The 12294-nt window shown below is 33.8% G+C and overlaps 1 long non-coding RNA gene across 1 annotated transcript; it reads left to right on the forward strand.

Annotated features, from left to right (window-relative positions):
* The first annotated feature begins 1291 nt into the window (after positions 1-1291).
* Positions 1292-4093, forward strand: LOC104645003 (uncharacterized). Its single transcript, XR_738884.4, has 2 exons — positions 1292-1530; positions 3446-4093. It is a non-coding gene; the product is annotated as an uncharacterized lncRNA (long non-coding RNA).
* The last annotated feature ends 8201 nt before the right edge of the window (positions 4094-12294 follow it).

The raw sequence follows: 12294 nt of genomic DNA on the forward strand, positions 1-12294 counted from the left end.
ATTTCTCCGGTTTATTAGTATAATTAATATTCAGACACACACGCGCGATGCACGGATAATAATATTATGTTAGTAGAAAATGTTTAAATGTTACAATTTAACTTATTTAAGCAAATACGATTATAAGATTAAGTAAAATCTCAATTGTTATTTTATTATTATATTAACAATTTACATAGTCACATGTTAGGCATCATTATTACTATATTAATATTTCACTTAATAATTTGATGTCTTTTTACCCACTACTGTGACAAATATACATATATACACATATATTGATAATTTGTGTACACTTACATCCATATTCAATGCTGTAAAGTTTATCATATATCCCAGCACAGTAATTTTAATTGCACATATAAAAATATTTTAACATATGTGAAGATATGACCAAATTAAATAATAAAATTATCTAGTATCTAGGTTTGTATTAAAATTATTAAAAATAATAATGAATTAAAAAATATTATATTAACTTCAATAAAGTTAAAAAAAGGTAATATACAATTTTTAAAAACATAATTGCAGTAAAATTCATCAAATAGTACAATTGTAATCCAAAAAATCACAAAAACTTATTTGATCTAAAAAAAATTAAGTAGATATGTCTAATTATTTTTTTATCTTTCCATGATCACAATCACTATAAAAGACTTTTAAAAATTTATTCAACCATTATACAGAATATAAAAGTAATTCTTATTTAAAAGTACTAATACTAAAAATAAATTAATTCAGTAAAATATACATTAAAAAAAAACTCTTTATAAGAGGTGAAATTACTCATAATGGTGTGAGTCCTTTCGGAGAAAATCATACGAATTTGGTTCAACCAAAAGTAATTGCATGTGGTAACAGTGTAGCAACATTTGCAATGGCTGTAAGGTTTCTAACTGGCCCATCATTTTTATTGATTGTTACACATGTGAATGTTAAAGTAGATAACCTTTTTTTTAATAGAAGAATAAAACTCAAATACTTATTTTATATGAGTCTTAAAAATAATAGATATGTAAAAACACACACAATGTGAATATTATAGATTAAATAACTCAGCACTTAAAAAACTTAAATATTGATATTTTAAATAAATAGTGAAATTATGGCTGATGGTCCATTACAAGATAAAATATTGTTATTTTGAAAATTTTAAATTAGAAAATTAGTCATAATACTTAACATAATTAGTTAAAATAATTATACTTTAAAAAATGTCAACTTATCAATATTTTAAAAAATAATTTGTATCCAAATATTATTATTTATCTTTCCTTTTATTTCTCAAAACAATCAAACATTTAACCAAATTCTAAACCACTAACCAATAAAAGATAAAACAAACACTTGACTGACTACCCATTAATCTTCTTTCCCCATCTTTCACGTTATCTTTCCCCACCATTCACGTTTTCAATTTTCTCTTTCTTTAAATTTCTTTGCAGATCAAGAAAAACAAATTATTCAAGGTTCTCATAATTTGCTCAGCAATTCTCTGAATGAATTCAAGAAATCTCTCAATTGATAAAGGTAATTTCGATTATTTAGTGAGCTTTTGATTTTGTATTCAATCATCAATTATGTTGTATTTCTGATTTTATATATTATGGATTTTTATTAATTTTTTTCGATTTTTGTGTGAGTTTGTTGAGATATTCATCAAATATAATTAACTCGAAGAAGATCGAATAGTTTCTGTGGAATGATTAGGAAGACAAAATACAATTTAAAAAAATGGATTTTTTAAGAATAGAGAAAAAAACGCTAGAAAGAATAATGACGACATATGCTCTTTCAATATGTAATTTATGTTAACTTTAATTTTTTTTTAAAAAAAAATTCAAATATTTTGTCCTTTGATTTTCTCTATTTTGTTGTTTAATATATGTTTTCTTTCAAAGTAATTAAAAAAAAATACATAACTCAATCCTTAACAAACTTAATTTTTAAATAAATAGTGAAACTATGCTAAGGAGTCTCATTAGAAGCTAAAATATTATTCTTTTAAGAATTTTAAATTAGCAAACTAGTCATAATACCTAATATAATTAGTCAAAACAACTAAAATTTAAAATATTTATTTAAAGTATCAAAATGTCAATATTTTAGAAAATAATTTGTATCCAAAATATTATTATTTATCTTTTCTTTTTATTTCTCAAAACAATCCAACATTGGATCAAATTTTAAACAGTAACCAAAAAAAAAGAAAAAAAAAAACAAACACATGACTGACTACCCATTAATCTTTTTTTCCCATGACTTTTTCTTTCCCCACCATTCACGTTTTCTGTTTTCTCTTTCTTCAAGTTCCTTTGCATATCAAGAAAAACAAATATTCCAGATTTTTATAATTTGCTCAACAATTCTCTAAATTAATTCAAGAATTTCCTCAATTGATAAAGGTAATTTTGATTATTTACTCAGATTTCTTTTAATTTTATTTTCAAAATCACTGATTATGTTTCCTTTTTTATTATATATATCATAGATTTTTTTACTTTTGTGAGTTTGTCGAATTCAACTCGAAGAAGATTGAATAGTTTCTGTCGAATGATTCGGCAGACAAAATACATTTTTTTTAAAAATGGAATATTTAAGAATAGAGGAGAAAACGCTCGAAAGAATAATGACGACATATGCTCTTTCAATATTTAATTTATGTTAACTTTAATTTTTGTAAATAAATTAAAATACTTTTCCCCATATTTTCTCTATTCTGTTGTTTAATATATGTATTCTTTCAAATGAATAAAAAAAAAAAAACATCACTCAAGCCTTAACAAACTTAAAGATTGACATTTTAAATAAATAATGAAATTATGGCTGAGATCTCGCATAGAAGCTAAAAATTGTTGTTTTGAAAATTTTCATAAACTTGTCATAATATCTAACATAATTAGTCAAAAACAACTACACTTTACAATATTTATTTCTAATGTCAAAATGTCAATATTTTAGAAAATAATTTATATCCAAAATATTATTATTTATCTTTTCTTTTTTTTCTCAAAACAGATCAACATTGTATCAAATTTTAAACCATTATTGATAATAAAGAAAAAACAAACACACGACTACCCATTAATCTTCTTTCCCCGTCTTTCACATTTTCTTCCCCCAAGATTCACGTTTTCTATTTTTTCTTTCTTCAAGTTTCTTTGCAAATCAAGAAAAACAAATTATTCAAGCTTCTCATGATTTGATCAATAATTCTCTAAATTAATTCAAGAAATCTATCAATTGATAAATTTAATTTCAATTTTTTAGTGTGATTTCTTTTGCTTTTGTTTTCAAAATCACCGATTGTTTTGTATTTCTCATTGTATATATTATGAATTTTTTGTCATTTTTTTAATTTTTATGTGAGTTTGTTTAGATATTCATCAAATATCTCGAATTCAACTCGAAGATAATTGAATTGTTTCTGTTAATGATTCTGTAGACACATAAATTGTATTGGATCAAATTCATACAAAATTTGAATTAAATCCATGTGTTGTGCGCTGAATAATTAATTTGGGTTTTACAAATAAATAAGTCCATCTTATTAAATGCAAATCCAAGGTTCATTTCACCTTGAAGCCCGAACCCATGCCACATATCATAGTGACTAGGCATCCAAGACCAACAAGGTGACGCCACGTGTTCAAATGAGGTGGTAGTCCCAGTCAAATGCAAGAACGAATCAAAATGCACCAAGTGTCAAAATGATATCCTTTGGCCAATCACAAGCAACCTTGTCCACTCCCTACAACTATAAATAAGGGATGTACATGACATTCAAGGGGATCAAGAAAACTCTTCAACAAGCACTAAGAAAATTGGAGAAAGCTACAACATCAACATGAATAGTTCTTCGAAGGAGTGAACAACGGAGTTCTTCCCGGAGAGTGACTTACAACGACGAAGCACTTTTTGACGTCCCGAAAATCGACAACATCTCAAAAAGGTTTACATCATCCAAAAATTTGGGAAATACGCTACTGAAGGTCCTCGATTAACGGAGAAACTTAGGAGAGAGAATCAAGAAAACAATGAAATTGTACTCACAACGATTCATTAATAAAAATCACATTTTTTCTTTTATTTATTTTGCTTGCAGTTAATTTTTAGCGACTACAAAAAATTTTTGCGAACAAATTTAGCACGCCCAGTGGGATCGATTCTGCTCTGCATCTCTTTCTCTTGCAAATCAGAAACTACAAAGGCTACTACTGCAATGGTGTTCAGAAAGAGTTGTGATTTTTCTATCAAGGACTCTATTGATGTCGTGTCTTCTGGTCTCGGTCATGTTGTCCCTATTACTCGGCGTAAGTTCAATAACAGTGGGCTAGATGGATCTGAATACTTCACTTCTTTGGAGGCAATGAAAAGTAACAATTCTCATACAATTGTCGTAAGTGCAACACCTAGAGGAATCTTGCGTCTGTATTCTTCGAAGAATCTTCTCAAATTGGCTCTAACTTTGGTGATTCCAAAGATTCAATGGATTCTCCAACTTCAATGAATGTCAAAGCTTATATGACTGACTCGACTGACATGGACGAGAAGTTTTCAATGATGGAGCAAACCATTGAGGCCTTGAAGAAATCCGTTCATGACAAATAAATTCATATTGCTCAACTTATGAACAACTTGGAGGCCTTTACATTTGGAGAGTCAAGTCACATTCCCACTTGTCCATCTGGTTTTGATCAACGAAACAAGGACGTTGAAGAACCTCTAGCAAAGTCATAAATTCAAAATAAGAAACAATCTGCTTTAGCTGTTGCATTATCTGTCCAACAGTTGCACGACATGATAACGAACACTATCAGGGCTCAATATGGCGGAAGACCACAAAGTTACTTGTAGTAATCCAAGCCATACACTAGACGGATTGATTGCCTATCGATGCCTACAAACTATCATCCACCAAAGCTATAACGATTTGATGGCAAGGGAAACCCAAGGCAGCATATCGCCCACTTTGTTGAAACTTGTAGCAATATTGGAATAGAGGGTGACCTTTTGGTAAAACAGTTTGCTCGGTCGCTGAAAGGGAATGTATTCGACTGGTACATCGACCTAGAACACGAGTCCGTTGATAGTTGGGAGAAACTCGAGAAGAAATTTCTCAATCGTTTCTACAGTACTCGCCAAACCGTAAGCTTGATAGAGTTGACCGGCACTAAGCAAAGAAAGGATGAGCAAGTGGTGGATTACATCAATCGATGGAGATCATTGAGTTTGGACTGCAAAGATCGTCTTTCTAAAATATCTACTATGGAAATGTGCATTCAGGGCATGTATTGGGGACTTTTATACAAACTACAAGGAATCAAACCGCGATTCTTTGAGGAACTTGTTACATGAGCACATGACATGGAGTTGAGCATCATAAGTTATGGGAAGGCATCTCTTTTGGCTGATCTAACAAAGCAAGAGAAGGACTTCAAAAAAGGTATGACCTCAAAGATCCAGACTAAGGAATCTATGGCGGTTAAAGCAACTTCAGTAAAATGTACCTCTAAGAGTAAACTAAAAGAGGAGGAATATCCCCAAGTCAATATCTAAGAGAGGAGAGACGACGTCCAACCTTGAATGAATTAGAGGTAAAGGTATACCCATTTTCCGATTCAGATGTACCTATGATTCTTGAGGAATTGCTAGCTAAGAAGGTTATTAATATTCCCGAGTCAAAGAGGCCTGAAGAGATCAACAAGGTTGATGATCCTAGATATTGCAAGTTCTATCCCGTCCTTGGCCACCCTACAAGTAAATGTTTTATCTTGAAAGAGAAGATCATGATGTTGGTAAGTGAAGGAAAAATCATCATTGACCAAGATGAATTTGCGGAGGCAAATCATGCTAGTGTAGCACCAAATCAAAGAAGTGCTCAAGGTCGTCATCTATTCCAAACACCACCTTCTTACAGTTTGAAAGTTTAGCTCCCATTGAAGTTGATATTCCAAGGAAAACTCTTGAGGGTCCACTAGAGATAGACTACCACAAAGAAAATGAATATGATGGTTGGACTTTGGTTACTTATAAGAAGCGGAGGCATCAAGAAGTCCTTAGGATACGACTTTCTAAGACAAGAGCAACAAAGAGTGACGTGAATCAACTACAACCATCAAAAAAGTGCCAAGCCTTTTACTAGCCGAAAGATCAATGATTCTTTATCGCAGAAGGTTAGAAAACCCATTATGTTGGATGAATTCTTTCCTAAAAAATTCTTTTGCAGTAGTCAAATTGGTTCAACAGATGTTGTTTCCAGCACAGACGAAACAAAGGGAAGCAAATGAAAGTATACTGCAGCAATAACACAAGAACATCAAGCTAATTAAAAAGTTTCCCCATGTTGTGCTAAAATTGCCTTTACAGATGACGACTTGTTGTTAGGGTCTAAGCTACATAATGGGCTCTTGTTTGTTAGTATCAATTCGAGAACAACATCTCAATAGCATTCTAATCGATGGTGGTTCGACAGTGAATATTATGCCAAAAGTTATCTTGAAAAAACTTGGGATCTCTATTGATGAATTATCCAAAAGCAATCTGACGATCCAAGAATTCAATCAAGGAGGACAACGATCCATAGGGAAGATTCGTGTAGAATTATCCATTGGTGACGTGAAATCAAACACTTTGATTCATGCATAGATGCCAAAACATCATACAACTTGTTGCTCGGGCGTCCTTGGGTTCATGAAAATGGAGTGGTTCCGTCTAGTTTGCATCAGTGCATGAAGTATATGAAAGATAGTGAAGTTATCAAAATTGATGCAGACATCAATCCTTTCACTGAAACGGAGTCATATTTTGCAGGTGCAAAATTCTAATTAGATTGTGGAAAAGCAAATATGGATCAACATGTAGAAGCCGACCTAACTGATGTCGAAGATAGTAAAGTTCATTGGGCCGCTATCAAGATGTCTAAGAAGAGAACGGAAGAGATTTCCACTAAGCTTTCACTACCTAAATGAGACGTGCAGACTAATATGGTCGACGACCAACCAATTTTTCACTATATTCCACATGAACATCGAAAAAGGGGCAACCACTTTTAGAGGAATGCACTCAACAAGTCGAACCACTGAGGAAGGAACTTAGTCACATAAAATTCCAAGATTTGAAGGAGAAGATGACTGTCCCAATTGCACACGTCATGTGTATCGATTTGGATCCATCAAAAGGCAATAGGCAAGTTGGTAAGATAAGAGGGAACTTTGATCAAAAGGTCTTCACATTGTTTGAAAAATCCGTCTATGATTTCTCAAATCCAACAAAGTTAGGAGAACTCTAGGATAAAGTCATTGGTGAAAAGATACACGGGCTTACAAAGTCTCAAATGCAGTTGCGAAAGTAAGGATATCATGTCGCTACTCCTAAGTTTGGGTTAGGATTCAACTTGCCGGAGCCTCTTTGAATTTCGTCTAAGAAGGGGAAAGAAATAACTTCATCTCACTACACCTCTACACAAAATACAAAGGAAACTAAGAAGGGTAAAACACCATGATGAACTTTGGTTTTCGAATGCATTGGACGACTGACACTTCGTGTTTCTACATTTGAAAGATTGGGCCGCAAGGATGAAAGAGGATCTTCTAAACAAGTGGACGAAGATGCCACCACCTCAAATACTTCTGTATTCATTATCCAAAAGGAGGTTCCTCGAGCATGAAAATCAAGATTCTTGTGATGTAGTTGACGATAAGGATATTAACAGTTTTTTCCCATCACTTATAAAGAGAAAGGATGTATTGTCAATAACCACTGATGGTTTTTTGAAGGTGAAAAGAAGCACAATTGTTGTCACCAACCAATTTCATGGAGAAACCAAGAAGGAGGAAGATAAAGCCATTACAGTCTTCGTGGGAAGTGAGGTGGAAAATTCAAACTTGACAGAATCATCCTATCATATAATAGTGGAAGAAGGTCCAGACGTTGATGATACAAATGATGATGTTCAAAAGACTCCTCCTCAATCGGAGGATGGCGTGAAATCAACCATAGACGACCTCAAGGAATTAAATCTAGGACTCTGGAAGATCCACGCCCAATCTTTATTAGTGCACTTCTCACACCAAAAAGAAGCAATATTTCCCATGAAGGTTGGCTACGCTCCTTAAGGTCTGAACATAAATTGCATGATACTCCTAGACCGCAAGAGTATAAAGTATGTACGGATCCCAAAAAAACTCATCCTCTTGAACTACGATATGACTTGATCCTCTTCACTGAGGTACGTAGGCGCTTGGAGAAATCACTCCGAGTTCAGTCAAATGAGTAAAAAAAAGAGGAGTTTGGTGGTCCTGCATGATCATCACACTAGCTCTTTAAAAAAAATCATGTAGCTAGCAAGTTAGTTCAAATGCGGCGCAAACGAGCAAAGTAGAAGAGTTTTGAAGCCATATCCGCAACATAAGAAGAAACTCATAAACAGAAACTCCTACATTGGATCATGGATCTTCAACTATGATAGTTCAAGTTTCCATATCAAACATATTAGTTTTGGAGTCAACTCCAGATATTAATTTAATCAATTCAAAAGGGATTTTGATTTGATTTTTCGATATGCAACAGACTGATGAATTCATTGGCATTGGATGAAGCGACTTGCGATTCTACTCGTGTTTTTGCTTACGATGTAGATAATTTGGTGTAATTTACTGATGCTTCAGTAAGTTACTCAAAATTAGGAGCATCTTTACCTGCAATTTCACATCGGAATACCCTTCGGATCAAAGCTCTATGTTTGAAATGACATAGCCGCAAAAAAAAAAAATCATGATCTGAACTCTCCAAGTTCAAGAGACAGCCTTTTGTTGTCGTCAAAAGCTCATAAAGTTCATGAAACAACATTCTAGTCATATAGTCAACTTGAATTTTTTTTGTAGACTCCTACGCCGCGTAATTGATTTTCTCCCAAAGTTGCGCAAAGCTGAAAAAGTTTAGCAAAACAGAATTTTGAGCTGACTTTGAAAAGATATCCGTGCTAATCTGGAAATTTTTTGGATGTGATTTTTATGTTTGTTGCACATCTATGAGTTATTCTTTCAACGGAATGGGAATCACATCATTTCAAGGCTCCTCCGCCTTTCTCCCGAAGATGCGCAAAGCTGAAGATTCAAGCACGCAGATTTTGAGCCAATTTCAAACCCAAATCTGTACTAAACCATAAATACCATGGATTTGATTTTTATACAAATTGAATATCTCTAAGTTTTCTTTCAAACGAAAAAAGAAGCTTGTTATTTCGATGCTCCTACTCCGTGTTATGAATTTTCTCCCACATATGCGCAAAGCTGAAGATTCAAGCATGCAGATTTTTAGTCAACTTCAAACTAAAATTTGTACTAAACCATACCCATGGATTTTATTTTTATACATATTGAATCTATCAAAGTTATATTTCCAAAAAAAAATAAAATGAAACTAGTCATTTCGATGCTCCTACTCCATGTTCTCAATTTTCTTCCACATGTGCGCAAAGCTGAGGATTTAAGCATGCAGATTGTGAGCCAACTTCGAACCCAAATCTGTACTAAACCATAAGTCCCATGGATTTTATTTTTATACATATTGAAGTCTCTAAGTTTCCTTTCAAACGAAAAAAGAAGCTTGTTATTTCGATGCTCCTACTTCAAGCTATGAATTTTTTTCCACATGTGCGCTAAGTTGAAAAAGCTGAAAAAAGTAACGTTTTGTTGCAATACTCAAATAAACGCTAGCATATGCAGTCTTTTTTTAAAAAAAAATTAAACGGGGCTCCTGGAAGAAACAATCAAAAATTCGAAGTTCAAGAGAAGAAAATTTGTCACTATTTTATTGCTTAACAAAAAAAAAAGAACCACTACACTTTAATGAGCGAGTAAGAAAATTCTAAGCAAATAAATAAAAAAAAAAAATCTAACTACGAAAAAGGCTTGAAACTTATGATTTCTTGACGTCTTTTCTCAATTGCCTCTTCTGGTTTGGCTAGTCTCTTAATCTCATCGTTAGACATCACATTATTTGCCTCAATGGTATAAATCTCGCCCTCCATAGTGGTGACATTCTCTCGACTTCTGAACAACTGCTCTTGATATCTGTTATGAACTCGGTGACCTTCTTTTTCTTGGAAGATGAGGCTTTTAAGTCTTTCTCCACATATTCTAGAGTTTCTTGAAGTTTATCCATGGATACATCTAACTTTTCATGTGCCAACTTTGCACCATCAAGACGACGCTGCGCATCAGAAAGGGTCTTTTCATGTGATTCTTTAGTTATCTTTGATGATCTTAAAGTATCATATTCTGCGTACGACTTGAAGAAATTCTATACATTTCCAAAGAAGAGACATCAATAATGTTTACCTTTCTGATCTCCTTAAGTGTTGAAACGATACTTGACTCCAATGTTGTAAAGTCATACAAAGAACCTAAGGAAAATTGTGTAATCCATCCACATACTGCGCCCCACATCTCAGAAACAAAGGCTGATTTGTCACGGTAAATGGTTTCTTGTGGCTCAAAAGTAGGAGCACCATGTCGCAATGAAGGCATCATGTCACTAGAAGGTGATTTTCTTGGTGGAACTACTTTTGATGAAGGGATCACATTATTAATGGAAGAATGGAAGTCTTTTGTAGCCGCTTCAAGATCATTAATATCTATTGTGAAACCTATAACCGCGCCATTTTTAAAGTCGTCACCATATAGTTCTTGAAGGTCCAACTAAAAAAAACTAAGAAATGAAAAGATGATCACAATAAAAAAAAGGAGAGGGTCTTGTTTCGCTAATTCAAACAGAGATGCCGAGTTCGAATCCTCATCAACAAAGTCGTTATCATCAATGAGAATGATACCTAAAATGTCAATACCATGACAAGCATAATCTAGCTCTTGTGCCTTTCTTTTTGGACGATTCCACTGACGATCTGTTGGACTAGAAGAGACATTGAGTCGTCCAACACCATTCCGTGAAAGCATACATAAAATAAATTTCATCACAAGGCATATCAATGTTTGACCTTTGGCCATTATCATTGTCTGATGATACATGAAGTTCATTTTTTGTACAAGAACCATGACGAACTTTGGAAGCAAGTGAAGTCGTCTTTGAGGCTGATGTGAGGCGCCTCGATTTTGATTTCGTAGACACATCCCTATCTTTCAAGGTTTTTGACTTGGATGAGGTCTTAGAGACTTGCAAAGTATCATTTGACTTTGCTTGAGATTTAGAAAAAAAATGTGACTTCCTTTGGTTGATCAGAAGCCTCTTTAGATGAAGTGGATGCGGAGTCTTGCTTTATCTTCTTCAAAATAATGCGGAGGTTTCCTTGGGAGGTATTCATCCTTTGGGATGGGTACCAGTTTACATACAAACGGATCATTAAAGGAGCACCCTCCAATGGGCACGTGGAATCATGACTTTAGAAAAGGTATTGAGTCGAAAAGAAGAATTCCAAAGTTGCACCAATGTTAACAGTGTACCATCGTAAGGACTTTCTATAAGATCTTCGGGGACATCTTGACAAACACCAAATTATCGACTAAATCTGACAGGGTTGTAGGATTCCACAACGAAATTTGAATCATTCCTAAGGGTTACATAACCTGAACGAAGGCTTATGACATATTCGTTCCACGAATTTGAAAGCTTAACGTTATCGATAAGGTGCAAATCTTTCCCTTGTAGCATCACGAAATGATAGAGGCGACGGGAATCATTCCGTTGATTTAACTTTTGGGCGTAAGGTAAATCAAAAAACTTGGCCATCTTCTCGTCAGAAATTTTGCAGAGAGGTATCGAGCGATGTGAACGATTGACGCGATGATGAGTCCCAAAGTATTACCCAAGCCATCCATATGCATAGTGTATGGGGAAAATTATATTTTCCACACTCAAGTTTGAAGAAGTAGAGATTTATCGTAGGCCGTGATATATGCTTGCAAGAACAGGGACCACTAAGGAGAATTCTTTCCATGAGCCATCAAGCTCGCAACTTTGAAAACACTAGTGCGCACATGGTTGACTTTCTTATTCGGAAGCACAAATTTGAAAATCCAACAAGCAAAGAACTTTGCCAAGTTTGTCTCATCTCTAAGCGATTCTTCCACATCTAAATCGATAAAGGGGGCATTCTCCTCGTCAGTCCGCGGCAAGAAGTTTGAATTAATGTGTCCGGAAGGATTGTGGTTCAATCTTGGCTTTGTGTATTGTACCTTTAACACCTTTTGCTAAGGTTCATCATATCTATGAGGTTCTCTAAACCAAAACTTCACCCAATCATGGACGGACACCTTTTGGAGATCATCTTTCACT

The sequence above is a fragment of the Solanum lycopersicum genome, chromosome 12, assembly GCF_036512215.1.
Source record: "Solanum lycopersicum chromosome 12, SLM_r2.1".
Classification (NCBI taxonomy): Eukaryota; Viridiplantae; Streptophyta; class Magnoliopsida; order Solanales; family Solanaceae; genus Solanum; species Solanum lycopersicum.